This window comes from Mauremys mutica, chromosome 2, assembly GCF_020497125.1.
Source record: "Mauremys mutica isolate MM-2020 ecotype Southern chromosome 2, ASM2049712v1, whole genome shotgun sequence".
NCBI classification, from domain to species: domain Eukaryota; kingdom Metazoa; phylum Chordata; order Testudines; family Geoemydidae; genus Mauremys; species Mauremys mutica.
Window position 1 is genome coordinate 203,762,425 of NC_059073.1, and position 17,952 is coordinate 203,780,376.

The following is a 17,952-nucleotide window of genomic DNA, read 5'->3' on the forward strand; positions in this document are numbered from 1 at the left end:
TGCTTGTTGTGATGCCTTTTAAAAGAATTGTGTTGTGGGTTTTGGATTTAGCTTTGCATTGATGTTGGGTTTCTGTTTTATTTTTTAATTGTTTTGATTTCATTTTGTCTGTCTGATTTAACAACATAATGTAGTCATGTAAAACACCAAATATTGTGAGACTTATGATAAAATCATTAGTGGACAAGTAAATCCATACAAACAGTGTGTCTTCCTGTGAACACAGACCTAACCAGCGGTAAAGAGACACATAGGAACTGGTGCTGTTTGGTAGTCGGAAGAAAGTCTCTTAGAAAAAAATTCACAAACAGATTTTATAGACAGGAAATCTAACACAGTCTTCTCGTAGATGATGACTGTCTTCTGTATGACTCTCCAACAATAAAGCTTTGTAGTGGTGGTTTTGAGCCAATAATTATTTAAAGGAAGCATTATCACTCCGATAATATTATCACTGTGACCAGTAATCATGGTCAGCAAATCCATATGTTAAAACCATTGTTCTTGTTTACCACACAGCTGTGTTCAATTACCAGATTTGTTTGTCAGATGGAAACGAACAACTAACAATTTGTAATTTAAATTGTTAATATGAATCAACCAGTCTTTCAGCAAATGTTCATGAATCCTTGCTAGCTGAGCCTTCCACAGAGGGATGGACTATTTCATTTTGGTATCAGTTTAATGTCCCTTCGGTTGAGAAGAAACACTGTAAAAAAAGAGAATTGATAGTATGAAACTTGGATGTGCTGCCAATCTTCTGTGACCTTATTATTGTTTATTTGAAAGACGAAGTTTAAAATAATCAGAAGGAAGTATTCGTGGTTGTGTCTTTATCAGAATGAACTGGATCCGATTAATCCAATCTTTTAATATTTGAATTCTTTTTAATCCTTTATTTGATCATTTTAGGGCTGTCTATGAATATTAGAGGAGGAAAAGTATGTAAAATTAAGTCAAAATTATAGTGTTTTTTTTAATGGAAGGAAAAATAGTCTCTTGATCAGGGTTAAAAATACCATTATTTTTGCTGAATCTTTCATTTCTTTTCCCATCATGGATTATGAGAAAAACATGAAGATCCCCTTTGATGTAAACAAGTATCTGGTAACAAAAATAAATAAATAAATAACTATAAAATTAGGGCTATTAGGGTATTTCTTTTGCTACATACGAGCCATGTACCTTTTTATGCCATTTCAAATGCATCTCTTTTTTGGTTGTTTACCACACATTTCTTATCTACATCGTGGTTACAATCTCATTGGGGAAGACAGGGTTCTGTTAACTTGGTTATAGCATAGTTTAGCGTAGAATAGATGAGAGACCTAAGGCTACTGAGTTTGCTAATGCATCAATAATAGAAATGTTAATTGCTGTGCTGCAGCAGAGGACCTCTTTAAGCACCTAATAACATGCTAACCTCCAGAATTAGGCATGTATCTTGGAAATCTTTCCAGATATGATATACTGCATCCTCCAGAAATGGCAGAAGGAACAGGTAAGAGGATGAAACCGGTCCCCAAAAGCCAGCTACATCTAATTTCATCTCTTTTGTTTTAATTGGAGTGTCAACCTTGTTTGTCTTGCAAGACTTACTTTTCATAACCGTTTCCACACTAAATTGTAATGCAGCTTAATAGTTACTAAATATTTGATTCCTGTAATAAGTGTAAATTTAACTTATATTGAAATATTGCAACTACCTAAATCTTCTCGAGGCCTATGTAATTCTGTGTGTGTGTGTGTGTGTGCGCGCGCGCGCACTCATAGTTTAATGCACACATCTCCCCCATCCCCTTGAAAATTAGAGGAATGTGAAGAACTCAGCCATGTATAGTTTGGACCATGTTTATTTTTGAAGAGTTCCAATCAGGATGAGATAGTGGCCCCCCACAGAATCTGGTCCACAAACTTTCAACACCTAATGGCTTGTACAATAGTTAATAGAATGGGAAGAGTGAGAGGTGCATTGGGAAAGGCTGTTTCAGCACTTAACAAAGAGGAAAAATGACATCAGGGCCCGGTTCCGAATGTTGTAGTTTTAAGGTATGTCTACACTATGGGATTATTCCGATTTTACAGTAACCGATATTTGGAAACAGATTGTATAAAGTCGAGTGCACGCGGCCACACTAAGCACATTAATTCGGCGGTGTGCGTCCATGTACCGAGGCTAGCGTCAACTTCCGGAGCGCTGCACTGTGGGTAGCTATCCCATAGTTCCCGCAGTCTCCCCCGCCCATTGGAATTCTGGGTTGAGATCCCAATGCCTGATGGGGCCAAAAATTTGTCGTGGGTGGTTATGGGTAAATGTCGTCAGTCAATCCTCCCTCCGTGAAAGCAATGGTAGACAATCATTTCGCGCCCTTTTCCCTGGATTGCCCAGGCAGACACCATAGCACGGCAACCATGGAGCCCGTTCAGCCTTTTTTCACTGTTACCGTATGCCTACTGGATGTTGCTAACAGATGCTGTACTGCAGCGCTACACAGCAGCATCCCCTTAAAATAAGCCATCTGCTGCTTTGCAAGTTGACAATGATGGTTACCAGTCATACTGTACGGTCTGCTGCTGTCATGGGTGCTCCTGGCTGGGCTCGGTGAGGTCGGCCGGGGGTGCATGGACAAAAATGGGAATGACTCCCAGGTCATTCTCTTCTTTAAATTTTGTCTAATGGAGAGTCAGTCCTGCCTAGAATATCAGGCAAGCCTACTAAAGAACCAGAGAGGCAAACAGCCGCTCCGGGTCAGAGCCCGCAGAAATGATGAGCTGCATGCCATTCTAGGGGGTGCCCCTGTAACAACGCCACCCATTACTTCCCTCCTCCCCCAACCCTCCTGGGCTACCGTGGCAGTTATCCCCCCATTTGTGTGATGAAGTAATAAAGAATGCATGAATAAGAAACAACACCGACTTTATTGCCTCTGCAAGCAGAGATCAAAAGGGGGAGAGGAGGGCAGCCTCCAGCTGCTATGATATTCCAGGCAGGAATGAATCTCCATTAGACAAAGCTTAAAGAAGAGAATGACCTGGAGTCATTCCCATTTTTGCCCAGGCACCTCCGGCCGACCTCACCGAGGCCAGCCAGGAGCACTCACAGGACGACGATGATGGCTATTAGTCCTACTGTACCATCTGCCATCCGCAAGGCAAGAGAAGGGAAGTGTTGTGTAGCGCTACAGCACCGTGTCTGCCAGCAGCATCCAGTAGACATACGGTGACACTGAAAAAAGGCGAGAGAGGATTTTTTCCCCTTTGCTTTCACGGAGGGAGGGCGGGGGCTGATGACATATACCCTGAACCACCCGCGACAATGTTTTTGACCCTTCAGGCTTTAGGAGCTCAGCCAAGAATTCAAATGGTTTTCGGAGAGTGCGGGAACTGCGGGATAGCTACAGTTGTCAGTCGCCCCTCCCTCTGTGAGTGTCCATTTGATTCTTTGGCTTTCTGGTACGCTTGTCTCAGCTCCTTAAGTTTCAGCACTGTGTTGAGTCCCTGTTGTGGCCTCTGTCCATCATAGCCTTGGAGATTTTTTCAAATGTTTTGGCATTTCGTCTATTGGAACGGAGATTGGATTCATCTCCCCCATACAGAGATCAGATTCAGTATCTCCTGTACGGTCCATGCTGGAGCTCTTTTTTGATTCTGGGACTGCTGATCAGTGCTCCATGCTGGGAAAACAGGAAATGAAATTCAAAAGTTCGCAGGGATTTTCCTGTCTACCTGGCCAGTGCATCTGAGTTCACATTGCTGTCCAGAGCGGTCACAGTGGTGCACTGTGGGATAGGTCCCGGAGGCCAATACCGTCAAATTGCGGCCACACTAACCTTAATCCGAAATGGCAATACCAATTTGAGCGCTACTCCCCTCGTCGGGGAGGAGTACAGATATCGATATTAAGAGCCCTTTATACCGAAATAAAGGGCTTCGTTGTGTGGACGGGTGCAGGGTTAATTCGGTTTAATGCCGCTAAATTCGAGATAAACTCATAGTGTAGGCCAGGCCTTAGAATGTGCTTAGTTAAATATCTTCCATGTCAGATGATGAAATGTACTCCTCTGAAAGGTGTTTCACCCACTATCTGTTAGCATCCCAAATTTAAGAACAAATCTTGCCTTCTTCATGTCTGGAGACGGCTGCAGGTATAGGAGAAATGGTGTGGTTCCCATTTCCCAAAGTGGGAAGTCCAAGGCACACTCTTGTGTCCATGTGTAATGTTGCTGGTGTCTTTGGCTCCAGTACTTCCTGCAGGCCATCTGCCTCTCACTGGGTCTCCTGGGACTCAGCCCTTCAGCCAAGTCACGGAAAGTTCAGTCTCTTTTTGGGCTAAGCAGACGGTCCAGATGAAAATTGAAACAAATCCGAATAATTTTTCTACCCCCTTGCACTACTGAAGTCTGCTCCTTCCAGTTACAAACCCTGTCTCAGGACTCCCTTCCACGGAGCCTGATCTGGTCCCTCTGGGTCTCCTCCACCTGTTGCAGGCCCTAACTCTGCCCTCTGTGGGTTTCTCTCCAAGGAGAGTCCTGCCTCCTTTGCAGTCGCTCCCTGGGTTTTGTCTCCTTTCAATTACCTACCACAAGGGTCAGTTTCTATCCCTGTGGCCTTTCTCAGTGTGTCTGCCCCAGACCTCTCCCAGAATGAGGGGCAGCTCCCTCACTCCTTTCTCCCAGGTCTTCTCCCCTCAGCTGAGTTCCACTCTGTCTAAGTAGTCCCCTGCAGGTGAGGTCAGTCACTATAACTCCATTACAATGAGCCGGGATCAATTATTGCCTCTACACGTCTAAATCAAGGGGCAGGACTGACGGGTAACTGCTAGGCCACAAGACTAGGCTGAGCCTATCTTGCCTTAAAGGGCCAGCTAGCCTGTGACTCCATGTAAAAGGTTTATTGCAGAGCCAAGATCTGCTTGGGGGGCTTTCTGCATTCTCATATAGTGGGCCAGGAGAGAACTGGAGTTAAGTCTAGTTGAATCCAGTAATAAATGGATCCATCAGCCTTTACCCCCTGACTATGTGTGTGCGGGATGGGCATAGGCTATTGCCACCTCAGGACTGTAGTAGTGGTTGCTCCAAGACTACTGCTCCAAGAGTAGGGGCTGTATTCTTTCCTCCAACCCCCATGCAACCCCTTATTGTGCTAAGCTTGGCTGCTTGTACTTAGATAGGAGACAAGGATTTGACTGTAGAGCTATTCATATACTGACTTAAGACCACAGATAGGCTATCAGAGTTGTTGACAGTTACTTTGTTGTAGGATAGTTTTCAGTCTGTTTTACTTGGTTATTGGAAGCTTGACCTGGTTACAGATAATAAAACAAATGGCACTGTGTAAATCGCAGTTCTGTGGTGCCAGTACACTTTGTTACCCTTGGGATCTTGGGTCTATATGCCTAGCCATGGATGACATTTTAACTTCGTCGCCTGGTGCTGAGTTTTGACAGCTACTATGTGTGTCTCCTAGGCACCTGGTAAATTCACATGGCCAATTCATTTTGAAGTGGAGCATTTGCAAGCACAAGGCTGACACATCTCTGAACTTTCATTTGAACCAAATACAATGTGACCCATTCCTTTTGCACACAGCTGCAGTGTCAGCTTGCTGAGAAAGAAAAGCCAAAGAAAAAACAACTATCATTTATTTTGCAGAGGTCTCTGAAGGGAGCTGGGAATAAGATTTCTGCCAATTTTTTAATTAACTGGTGTTGGATGTGTTTCACGAATCTCATTGTTCTCTACTAGCTTAGAACATCTGCGTCAAGTATCCTCACCTTTCTACCCACTCTCATCACAATCATCAGAGTCCATTCAGTTCTATGAAAAGAATAACTCGCTGCATTAATGGCTACTGTCTTTTTTAGGTTCTGTTTGTACGGTGCCTAGTACAATAGGGCCCTAGTCCATCACTTGGGCTCCTTGATGCTACCACAGTACAAATGGAGGGGGTGGAGAGAGAGAGAGAGGATTCATCGATTCAAAATTGTACCCAGAATCGTCTGAATGATGAAGTGCAGCAATATCCTGTATATTTCCCTTGTGAGTTCCTGATAGAATCATAACCACAGGCAAATTCTAATTATTATTATTTTATGTTCATTTTGTTGCAGTAGTTTCTCGTACATTCATTTAATGATTTTCTTCCTCCTCTTTAAAAGAAAACACCAGTGTTATCATAAAAGATATTCTAATCACTGCATTTTAATTACAAAGATGAACACTGAGGTCCCTTCTGGATTTCACCCGAATCAGACCATTCATCTGCCCATCTTCTAAGCAAAGCCTCACAGTAATAGAGGACGGGAGGCTCTACTCCCTAGAGTATGCAGGACTCTAGCCTTTTAGCTGTACAGGACAAAGCCTTTTTGGATGTCTCCAAAGTTATTCATCACCATCACTGAAAGAATGAAAGGGGAAGCAATCTCTTCCCAAAGACTATGTACATGGATTTCCACCTGTTATGAATTTATGGGGCTCCCTTCTCCACAGTCTATCAGCAAGAGCTCAGGCTGCTTAGGTAGCTTTCCTGCAAGGAATTCCAGCTCCGGAATGGGGTTGCATTCATACATTAACTAGGCATTGTGCCCTCATTCAAGCTTCTGCCAAAGCTGCGTCCTTTGGTTCAGCCATCCTATGATCTGTGGTTCAGAGCACTTCCGTGCACCCTTCTCCTCAATGAGCATTGCTTGGGAATCTGCCCAGTGAGTACCTATAAGGACCATCACTCGAAGAAGAAAGGAAGGTTACTTACCTTATAGTAACTGGAATTCTTGGAGGTGTATGGTCCCTATGGGTATTCCCCATCCACCCTCCTTCCCTTTTGCTCGGATCCGCTCTTGATTTGTGGAAGAGCCGGAAATGGAGAGACCCTCCCCCATCCACCCTCTTAGACCGTTGATTCGAAGCACAAAGAAGTGAAGGGAGCAGGCACAGATCAATGTATACTGCTATTGAAGAGTTTCTGGTGTCAAGCGCATGGAACATGTGCTCATCTCACAGGAAATACGATTAGGGACCACGCCTAAATGGAGACGAACTCTTGCATCCAGTTACCATAACTTAAGTAACCTTCCTTTTTTTGGTTGTGCCTAGGTTTAGTTCTTGTTCATTATGATCATCTAAATATTGCAAATAAATATAGTTTAAAACAAAATAATTTTGCCTCATTTCTTCCCTTTCTGTTTCCTCTGCTACTGCTGATGGTGGATACTTTCATCTATAGTAACTATTTACTATTGCACATTTATGATAGCATCAGCTGTAGCAAGTGAAACAGAATGCCAGATTGGGACCAGAGCAAAGAATCTTTCAATGTGCCTTTATAGGGAAGCCAAATACATTTTATTATTCAAAATATTTGTATATGTTTTAGTTTTCCATCCTTGGTTCAGCTCATATTGTGTATAGTAGCAGATATGATTTTGGTGGTCATTTAAGTTATGCTTATGGGTCGAAGCTCTGTAGCATACATTTTCTTGGATGGGAAAATGAGGAACGATTTATCATTCGGATTGTTTTGTTTATATTTTTACAGTGCACTAATCAATAATCTCTTACTGCACATTCTAAACTCAGAATAATGAAACACAACATTTTACAAATGGCTTTCGATGTCAACAAAAAACTTTTGCCCAGCCCATCCATTCTGGACCTCTGTGTGACCCCATTCCCTTCCCTTGGAAAAGCTTGCAAAAACAGATAGGCCTTGTATTAGACACAGATGATGCTAGGGGTCAAAGTAAATTCCAGAGCTGAGGACTCCTGCCAAACAGCCATTTAAACTAGGGGTGTGTGTGGGGGCAGGAGGTTAGGAACTACATCAGTGCACCAGGATGTATAACCACAACTTTACTGAACCATATATGCAGACATATCTCTTTTGCAGAGGACTTGTGTTATAGCTGTGTCTTTGATCAACTTTCCCCAGACACGCACAGGGAGAGAGGCAGTCTCTAAGGCAGGCAGGGCTCAAGTTACATAGAATTCAGCTCAGTTGCAATCCTGCTGGATATCTGTGTGACGTCCTGTACGTTATTGTTGTTTTCCTTACACCCTACTGGCTTCAAGTTTGTGGGATCACAGTCAAAACCCCGAGTGGTTTTGTACTGAAGGGAAGAATAGGGAATCCCTTTCCCTCCATCGGAGTTCATCTCCCACACTCCCAATCCCTCCTGTAAACAGGCACAACTCTGTCTGGATGTTTACATTAATCATTGGCTTGTAAACATATCTCTGAGGAACAAATTTTGTCTCAGGGATGTGCCAGATTAAAGCAAATAGAATGTAGTTTAAGTCATACATGGAGGAAAATCCCCCTGGGTCCAACTAATTTACACCCCCTTCCCCATCCTCCTCTGCTAATTATTCAGTTCAGACAGTAGAGGGATTGATATGTTAAGCCTTGTCTACACACAAAAGCTGTACTACTTTATATCAGTATAGTTGAAGCAGTACAACCTCCTAGTGTGGACACAACTGTATTGGTCTAAAGGGGCTTATATTGTATAGCTATTCCCATATAGGAAGGGGAATAAACTGTACTGGTATAAGGTGCCTTTATACTGGAATAAGTGCATCCACATGAGGGGGTTGTATTCGTGCCAACACACGCCTAACCAAAGGAGTTATACCTGCACAAAAACTGCATGTAGGCCAGGTCTTAGCTACTTGCTGAGTTCAGTGGAGTCTGAGATGTTTAGTGATGCTTCTTGAAGCCAAAGAGAGGAAAAGTCATTGTAATGGAGATGAACCCTTGATTCATTTTAAACATGAGACTATTATGAGCTGTATCCACTTCTTAAATGTTAATCTCACTTGTATTGAAACCTGTTCTGTTTTAAATATCAAAAAGCCACCAGTTCAGATGGAGTGCTTAGTGCCTGTCAGATTTTAAAAGTCAGCCAGCTGCTTTCTAAAAGAAACCCAAAGAGGTGATTAGGAGTTATATCATAAATGAGAAGACAGGGCAGCGCAATGGCACAAAGTCCATTTTCTGTTCCTTTTTGTTTAAAAAGTTCTGTTATAGCCAGTACGCTTAGAAATCAAGACCCAGTGTAACGAGGTCCCTGGGGTGCAATCTGGGTTGTGGGTCTGCTTAGCCCTCCTTACACACCAACCTGTGCGGCCCATCACACTGTGATGCTGATGTCAAGCTACAAGGCTCTGACAGGCATTGCACGCTGACAGCCATCCATAGGTAGGGGCACACTCAACTGAGTTGCATGAATGATCTCCCAGCCACTCATGAACCATCGATAGGGAGGCTCCAGCCAATACCCCCTAGCTCCCAGTCTTGCACCCGAGAACTGTACCATCTTGCACTGGCCAGTGTAAGTTTGTTACATAGTTTGCCACTTTGTCAAAGGAAAGTGGATGTGTACCAGCCTTTGTAACCTGAGCAGACTTCCCAAGCGCTTTAGACAAAATCACTGGTAAGGATAAAATATTAAAATAAGTTTATTAACTAGAAAAAGATGGATTTAAGGTGATTATAAGTGGTAGGCATACAGTTCAGAAATGGTTATCTTAAGAAAATAAACACGCATTCATAATCCTAAACTTTTTAGACTAAGCAAGAGCTGAATCAAACAGCTTTTCTTATCCCAGCGGATGGTACACATAGCTTACAGTTCTTCAGTACACAGACTGGACCCTTTTCCAGCCTGGGACCAAATTCCCTCAGTTCAGTCTTTTTCTTCCAGACCTTCTTCTAGGTCTTGAGGTGGGGTGAGGGGGAAGAGGCCAAGTGATGATGTCACTGTCTCTCTTTTTATACCCTTTTCCAGCTGTTAGATCCTTGCTGTGACATGGGGGTGTCAGTCTGTCCCAATTGGTCAAGTAGTCTCCATTGTATATGTGCCTTCTCTAAGAAGTCTCTGGGATAGTGCATTGGGTGTTGCCTTTAACAACTCCTTTGTTGTAATTGAAAGTCTGGTTGTGGGTGTTCCCATCACACAACATATTTTCAGTAACATATATATATACACCTCATAATACAATGGTAGTATATATAATCCAACAGGATATTATTGTTCAGCAAATCAGTACTTGAAAATGATACCTCACAAGGCATATTTTGTAATCCATAATACATCATAATCCTATCACAGTGGTGAATATGGTGGTTCCAGTGTGCTACTTTTAGCTACAGAGTGTCACATCCAGAGAGCTAACTCAGTGGAACAGTAAAACTATTGTATAAATTGTATGTAGAGCTGAACTGGAGCCACATGGGAGCTTTAAAACATGCTGATAAAATGTAATTAGCTAAACTCAGAAACCCATGCAATACTGCACTTTGAATTGCACGACTATGCTTAATCTGATGGCTCTAGTGCTCTATTTAGGTCACGCAAGCATAACATTCACAGTTTTGAAATGCTGATCATAAACTTGTCTCTTTTCTTAAAAAAATTACATAAAGGGACAGATTCTCCATTGACTTCAGTGGAGCTATCAGCTGAGAATCTGGCCCAATGATTTTGGAGTTCTATAGGGGAGGTGTGGCAAGGCACCTTCTCGGTCTCCCCAGCTTTTAGCCCTGGTGAGACAGGCTTGGGTAATATGGTCCCCCTTGGGACACAGGGGAAGTCTGTTCCTTCTCTCCGCCAGTCCTTCTTAGCGTATTTTTCTCCCTTGTGGGAGAGAATACTGCCTCTCCTCCTGGTGAGGCTCGCTATCTTGCTGCTCCTAACCTTCTGGCAGCAGGGCTCCTTCTCTGCCAGAAGGGGGAGGGATAGCTCAGTGGTTTGAGCATTGGCCTGCTAAACCCAGGGTTGTGAGTTCAATCCTTGAGGGGGGATCTGGGGCAAAAATTGGTCCTGCTAGTGAAGGCAGGGGGCTGGACTCGATGACCTTTCAAGGTCCCTTCCAGCTCTAGGAGATTGGTATATCTCCAATTATTACCTTTTATTACCTCTTCCCCTCCCTCCCCCCAGGGGAGGGTTTAAAAAGGTCTCAGGCAGCCCTTAGTTGGAATCAGCTGATCCTAATTAACCTCAGGTAGCTCCCTCTCAGCTGATTCTAATTGATACTTTGGTAACCCCTTCTCAGCTGAACCTGATTGACCCATAGTTACCCCCCAGTTGATAGGGAGGAGGGTCTTTTAACCCTCTGAGACTGGTTTCTACCCCTCCCTTGCAGCTGTCTGTCCTGAGTTTATCACAGGGGTCAGATTTCAAAAAATACTTTTGTTTTATTTTGGGTATGGAGTGGGGTTGTTTTGTTTTGAGAGAGAGGAGATGCTGGGGGGAGGTCATAATTTATTTGCAGATTGACAGGTCTGTTGAATTGATGAGTCCAAAATCTGTCAAGAAAGACAGTTGCATGCATTAGATCTATTCAAGTAAGTTTTATTTTTAGACAATAGCATATGCATGTTATTAATAAGGCTTACAAATCCATCATAAAAATTTACCAGCCCAGGTACACCCTTTACCTTCATGATGATACTGAAAAAGTGAACAATGTTTTACTTGCTAGCAAACCACCTCCAGCCCTCCATCCCCCCTGAAAACCCTGTGCAAGTGGGCAAACAATTTTGCAAGTCTATGTTAAAAATTTAGCTAATAGATACATAGGGGAGTTTATTGGATTGTGTGTGTATATCATATAATGACTCATGCTAAAAGTATTTTAACGATTATAAAAATATACAATTTTAATTAGTAAACGAGCCTCTTGAATTTTGAGTTTAAAGACATCTGACTCAAGATACGCTGTATTTTTATTCAACAGTCCTCCAGTTAAATTTTCCCTTTGTCTACAATGTCACTGTGGGAGAATGCAAAAATCAGAGAAAGCTTGGTAATATCAAAATACACATTTTGAGAGAGAATAAAAAGAATGTTCTCCTTGATATTTCTCAGTTTCATTTTTCTAGAATGTCAGCGGTTAAAAACCCTGATACCATTGTCCCATCTCATTAAATTGTATTGTGAAACTTGTGCCTAACCTCTTTAAATATGGTACAGTTAAATTAAAAGTCTCGGTTGCTCCTCCTTAAGAACTTTAATCGAATACCTCCTCACAAATATATTTTCTGTGTAGTACTTTCTGTGTACGCACATTTGTTGGTTAAAATAATTACTCTGTTAAAGCGAAGATATGGAAATGCTTTGTTTAGAAGAGGTGGGAAGTAATTAGGAAAAGGCTCAGGTATGGGGCATGGTATTCACCGATATTTTTAGAATGAGTCAGTCACTGTGAAATGTTCCCTACTCAATTATGTCAATGTACCATATACCTAATTTGCAACATTCATACCATCTCTGTTCAGAATTCTTCCTGAGCAAAGATCAGCTGGTGGCCATGTATATGCCAATCTAATTTTCACATTTGACCTAAGGAAGATTTTAACTTTGGTGCACCAGCAATTCAGAGCTAATTGATTATCCTGTTTTCCTTTCTATCCCTGGAGAATTGGTTTGGATACAAAAGAAAGAGGGAATGTATAGTAAAAGCTATTCAGGGTTGGGGCAGATGACCAGTTCTGTCTCTCAGAAATCACAGCAAGTGCTAGCTAGAAAATGGGTAATTTTCATCAACGTTTTTCAGAAAATACTGTTCTTTTCTCTGTGGAAAACTTTGAGCCACCTCCAGTCATAACTGATAACATTCAACTTTAAAGATTTAGTGGTTTCGTTCAGGTAAGCATTCACCAGATTGGACTCTTACATAAAAGCTATCCAAATTTTATGAGACTCTGACTATATAATGACTTTACCAAGAGGCTCCAGCTTCTTTCCTGGACACAACCCTATTGCTGGTCTTTGAGGGGGAGACTCAAGGTCCTCCATCTCTCCCTGTGTTCCCATCAAATAACTTCTCTTATTTGAGCTGGGGAAAACTCAAGTCTGGTCTTCATATGGAGAATAGTGGTAACAGGATCCAACACCTCTCACAGCCAGTTTGCAAGGCTCCACACACCCCAACCCCCGCATTCAAATTTAACATTGCTTATACACTACAGCATGAAAAAATGTAAGAACATGGTTAGGAGTAAAATAAAGAAATAGTGGTCACCATTCAAAAGTCAACAGTTGCCAATAGACAGTACACAGTTATTGTGCTGTACCATATACACTATTATGCCATGTATGAGGATACTCCTGACACTGAAATATATCCACCTCTTGAGTGGAAGGTGGCTGCTTTTAAAAAGCAACCAGTAGCACAATACAACAGTTTAGGACAGAAAACGAATAATGCTTTATCCAATTAGAATTACAGGAAAACCTTAGGTAGGTTGAATGTAATTACTCCAATTGGAGTTTATCCAGAATAACTCTAATCTTGTGAAACACGCTGTGCGGTTTTTAATGGCCACAGGAAGCCAGGAGAAGATCTTCCCCCAAGTGACTTGCCTGAGGTCATTCAGGGAGCCGGATATAGAGGAGGAAATAGACCCCACATCTTCTGAATCCAAGGCCAGTACTCCTCCCTCCTTGAATCCTAATAGTTTGGTGACCACCACAGGAAAAGGTAGAAATTAGGCATTTCATATACATGAGCAGGCTTCATCTCTCCCATCATCTCCTCTGTCTTTTTAGAATAATAGGAATTAATGTGGAAATTTCCCATTAGTTCATCTAGGCTATCTTGCCCCCACCCAGTGCAGGATTGTTTGCTATGGTATGTTCTTGAATGGTTTTAATGAAAGGAAGGCCATTGCTATTTTATGGTATGAGAGGCCACAGAAATGTCGACTGTTGACCTTTGCCCATGACTTCTATACAGGAAAAAGAGTCATGTGTCCACACCATGGCTGATTCAAAACAACCTTGAAAAGCTGGAGAATTGGTCTGAAACCAACAAGATGAAATTCAGTAAAGATAAGTGCAAAGTACTTCACTTAGAAAGGAAAAATCAAATACACAAGTACGAAATGGAGAATAACTGGCTAGGTGGTAGTACTGCTGGAAAGGATCGAGGGGTCATAGTGGATAACAAATTGAATATTACTCAACTAAGTGATGCAGTTGCAAAAAAGGCTAATATCATTCTTTGGTATATTAACAGGAGTGTTGCATGTAAGATAAGGGAGGTAATTGTCCTGCTTTACTTAGCACTGGTGAGGCCTCAGCTGGAGGACTGTCTCCAATTCTGGGTGCCATACTTTAGGAAAGATGTGGACAAATTGTGAGACAATCCAGAGGAATGCAACAAAAATGATAACATGTTTAGAAAAACTAGGCCTGTGAGAAAAGGTTAAAAAACAACAACAACAAAAACTGGGCATCTTTAATCTTAAGAAAAGAAGATGGAGGGGGTACCTGATATGTCTTCAGATATGTTAAGGGCTGTTATAAAAAGAATGAAAATCGGTTGTTCTCCATGTCCACTGAAGGTAGGAATAGAAATAATAGGCTTAATTTGCAGAAATGGAGATTTAGTTTAGATAGTAGGAAAAACTTTCTAATAAGGGAAGTTAAGTTCTGGAATAGGCTTCAAAGAGAGGTTATAGAATCCCTGTCACAAAAGTTTTTTAAGAACCGGTTAGACAAACACCTGTCAGGGATGGTCTAGGAATACTTGGTCCTGCCTCAGTGCTGGCGGTTAGACTAGATGACCCCTCAAGGTCTTTTCCAGCCACACATTTCTATTTGGGATTTACATCCCCTCCAAAAGATGGCATACCCAGACAGCATTGTGCCTGAATCTGTGGCTGGGTAGCAAATGCTCAATGATTCTGATTTTTTAGCATATATAGTACAGTAGCTATAGTTGGCACGTGCTGCTCAGATACTGAAAGATATGTAACTGTTCTTCAGTCTGTTATGAAAAAGTTATAAATGAACTAAACTTCTCTAGGCTACAAAGCAAATCAGTTCCTTATGCATTTCCCATTCTTGATTCTCTACAATGAGTGAAATATACCAGACTTTATACTAAACAGATGCAGTTCGTTTGCCCTTGGGCATTGTGACTCATGTTTTTAATAAATTATGTCATAGATTGAGGGCTTGGATACTTTTTAAATTATTCATGACAATATTTTAGATAGTTTAGTTTGGTATCTTTATTGTAACCCTCTTTTTGAGGGATTTATATTTTCAACCATAAATATTCAAAACATGTTCAGAGAAGGAGATCATTATGTTTTAATAAAATGTCAGTTTTATTTTGTTTTCTGATTTGCTGAAGAATTGAAAATAAAATGTATTGTTTCATACACGCCGTACATTCCATCAGCTGTTGTCAGTTGGTATTGCTCCACTGATCTGTGATTTACGGCAGCTGAGGATCCTAGTGTTATAGGAGGAAAGAACTTAAAAATTAGGATCCACAGTTTAGGTAGGCATATGGGTTTGACTCAAACAAAAGAGAAATGATGAGTGATGGCGGTCTGGCTTTCTGATTGAACAAGCAGTGCCAAGAGACACTGTCTGGAGAAATGAGCCATGGTGAGATTTCTCTTCTTATAATTTTTTTGCTGTGGTCTCCGTGTCACTTAAGATCACCGAACCAGGCTAGAAATTTGATCTATATAAGTTATTTGTATTTAACGTATGTTTATTTGACTTCTTATTAGTTGGTTTTAACATTGTAGATACCAAAAAAAGAAATGCTAACCGCTAAAGAAAATGGACTGGGTCTAGTGTTGATACTGTATGCTTGCCAAGAAAGGGTATTTTATCCACATTCATTTTGTCTACCCTAGAGCTGAAGACAAAGAGAAGAGAATTGTGCATAGCACTTAACCTAAAATGCAGTTATATTCTGAAAAGTGATTGTCAAAATGGCATTGCACAGTTTCCTTTCCTATTAAATGTGCTTAGTTTATCAGTGCAAAGATGTTCCCCTCCTCCAACTATCAGCCAGAGATCCGAAGGTCAAATTGTGTTCCCTATGGCTTGCACATCATTCTGCTCCACTTGTAGAGTGTTGTACGTGTAGAGGAGGTGCAGCTGAGATGTTCACTGTTATATTTTGTCCCTTAAACTTAGTTATTGTGCAGGGTACAATAGATGTTTCCTGTGTGTCTGCCCAACCCAGCCTTGCAAGAGACATACCTTCCGGGAGAGGAGTCCCTAATGCATATCCCAGGCAGGGTAGGCTCCAGACACGCTGCTTTCATTACCTCTTCTTTCTTACAGGTGGAAGTCTGTTTTGCCTTCCCATTGCAGTCTGTGTGAAATTGCAAACAGCAGGGCAGGTCTATATGCCGTTCTTGTACCAGTTTTAACCCTGTTGATTTACACACTGATATAGTTAGAGTGGCACAACCCCTCTCCAGTTATACCTGTATAAAGGAGCTTATGTCAGTATAGCTTAATTCCATAAATGTACCAAAATAAGCTATAGTGCTATAAGCTCCTTTATACTGGTATTACTGTGCCCATTGTAGGGGAGTTGTGCCACTTTAACTAATTGGTTAAAAAAAAAGTGTGTAAAGGAGCCCTGAGATTCAAGAGGTCTGAATCAAAACAAAATGTATTAAAAACACAGAGAGATCAGATTTAAACATTGGAATCAGTCTACAGAACACATCTTGGGTATGTCTATACTGCAATAAAACACCCCCGGCTGCCCTGTGTCCGATGACTTGAGCTCAGACTGTGGGACTATAAAATCGCAAAGCAGATATCTGGGCTCAGGCTGGACAGGGTGTTTTGTTACAATGTAGACATACCCGAGATGTGTTCCGTGGACTATGACTACATTATGTCTGAGCTCAGGGACCCTCCCCCATCATGGGGTCCCATGATATCTACATTGCAGTTTTATAGCCCCACAGTCTGAGCTAGAGTCAGCTGATACGGGCCAGCCAATATGCAGTCTAGACATACTCCTATTCAGGAATTCTGCAGAGCTCATCTAGGTATGTTCCCTTTAGATTTAGCTAATATCACTGTCTGGGCAATGAGTGTTACACATCCCTGTCTTTCTCCCATCTTTTCCCCATCTGGCCCTTTCAACCACCCTAAGTCATGTCGCCTGGTTTTCTCTCCCCTGTCGTCAACTTCCACGGTCCTTCATACTATATGACTATTTTTTATGTTAATGGTGAGAGAGAATTTGCTACCATAGCAGGAATGCTAGTTGAGATTATTTATACCAGCATTTCAACAATACAATATTTGCTCAGATATATCACTTGCGGGAAAGTGTAATAGTTAGAGCTGGTGAAAAGCAGGACTTCATTATCCTGAGAATTTTGTCCCAATTTTTAATCAATATTCTAAAATTCAAAGAAAAATTTGTTGAAAAAATTTGAATTTTGAAAAATTTCAGACAGCTCTTGTTATAGTCTGAATTCTCCATGCAAAGGCTATTGTCCGTTATATCTTGTAAGCTTTCCTCCTTCCTGCTTCTCATCTAGTTCCAGAGGAATTTCCCAGATCCCTCTTTAAAATCTAGCATTTCAAATGCCCCTTTGATCAACCTGCCCTTTACTCAACATAAAATAACTAAATGTTTGAATCTAGGTTTGTGTGTCAATTTTCCCTGGCTAGAGGTGTGAGCCTGATTCAAGTTCAGTCTGTCTCTTAAAGCAACAGGATAACTATTTTTGTGTAGTTTCCTCTTGCTAGTGTTTCTACTCACATATATCTACAAGTAAGAGGTTCTTCAGATGGAAATTAGTTAACAATTCTGTTGATGTGAGAAAAGGAGTAGAATCCCATCTCAATCTCTAAAAGCTTTATTGGCTGTTCTGGGCCAATAGAAGTAAAATCAGTGAAGTAAGTGGATGAGACTGAGTAAACACAGGGAGTCGATTAGTGGAATAGGAATTCTGTCATTGTTACAATCACTTTTGTGATCATAAATGCACTTTTAAATCCTCTTTCAGCTGGGTCGTGTACAATGGAAATGCTGTTTCTAAGTGACTGGGGACACTTCTGTATGTTAGAATGTTGGAAATGAAGGCCTGGTCTTCACTAGGAAATTAGGTTGGCATAACTATGTTATGCAGGATGTGAAAAATCTACAACCCTGAGTGATGCAGTTA

The 17,952-nt window shown here is 41.5% G+C and overlaps 1 protein-coding gene across 4 annotated transcripts in view; it reads left to right on the forward strand.

The window, feature by feature from the left end:
* ELMO1 (engulfment and cell motility 1) overlaps positions 1-17,952 on the forward strand; it is a 459,394-nt gene that overhangs the window by 207,478 nt on the left and 233,964 nt on the right. Inside the window, exons 1-2 of one of the 4 annotated variants that reach the window (XM_045005402.1) lie at positions 742-746; positions 13,061-13,065. The exons of the other annotated variants lie outside the window; for them this stretch is intronic. The gene's annotated coding sequence lies outside the window, so the exon portion shown is untranslated. Of the gene's footprint in view, positions 1-741; positions 747-13,060; positions 13,066-17,952 lie in introns of those variants that run through there. 4 annotated transcript variants of the gene reach the window in all.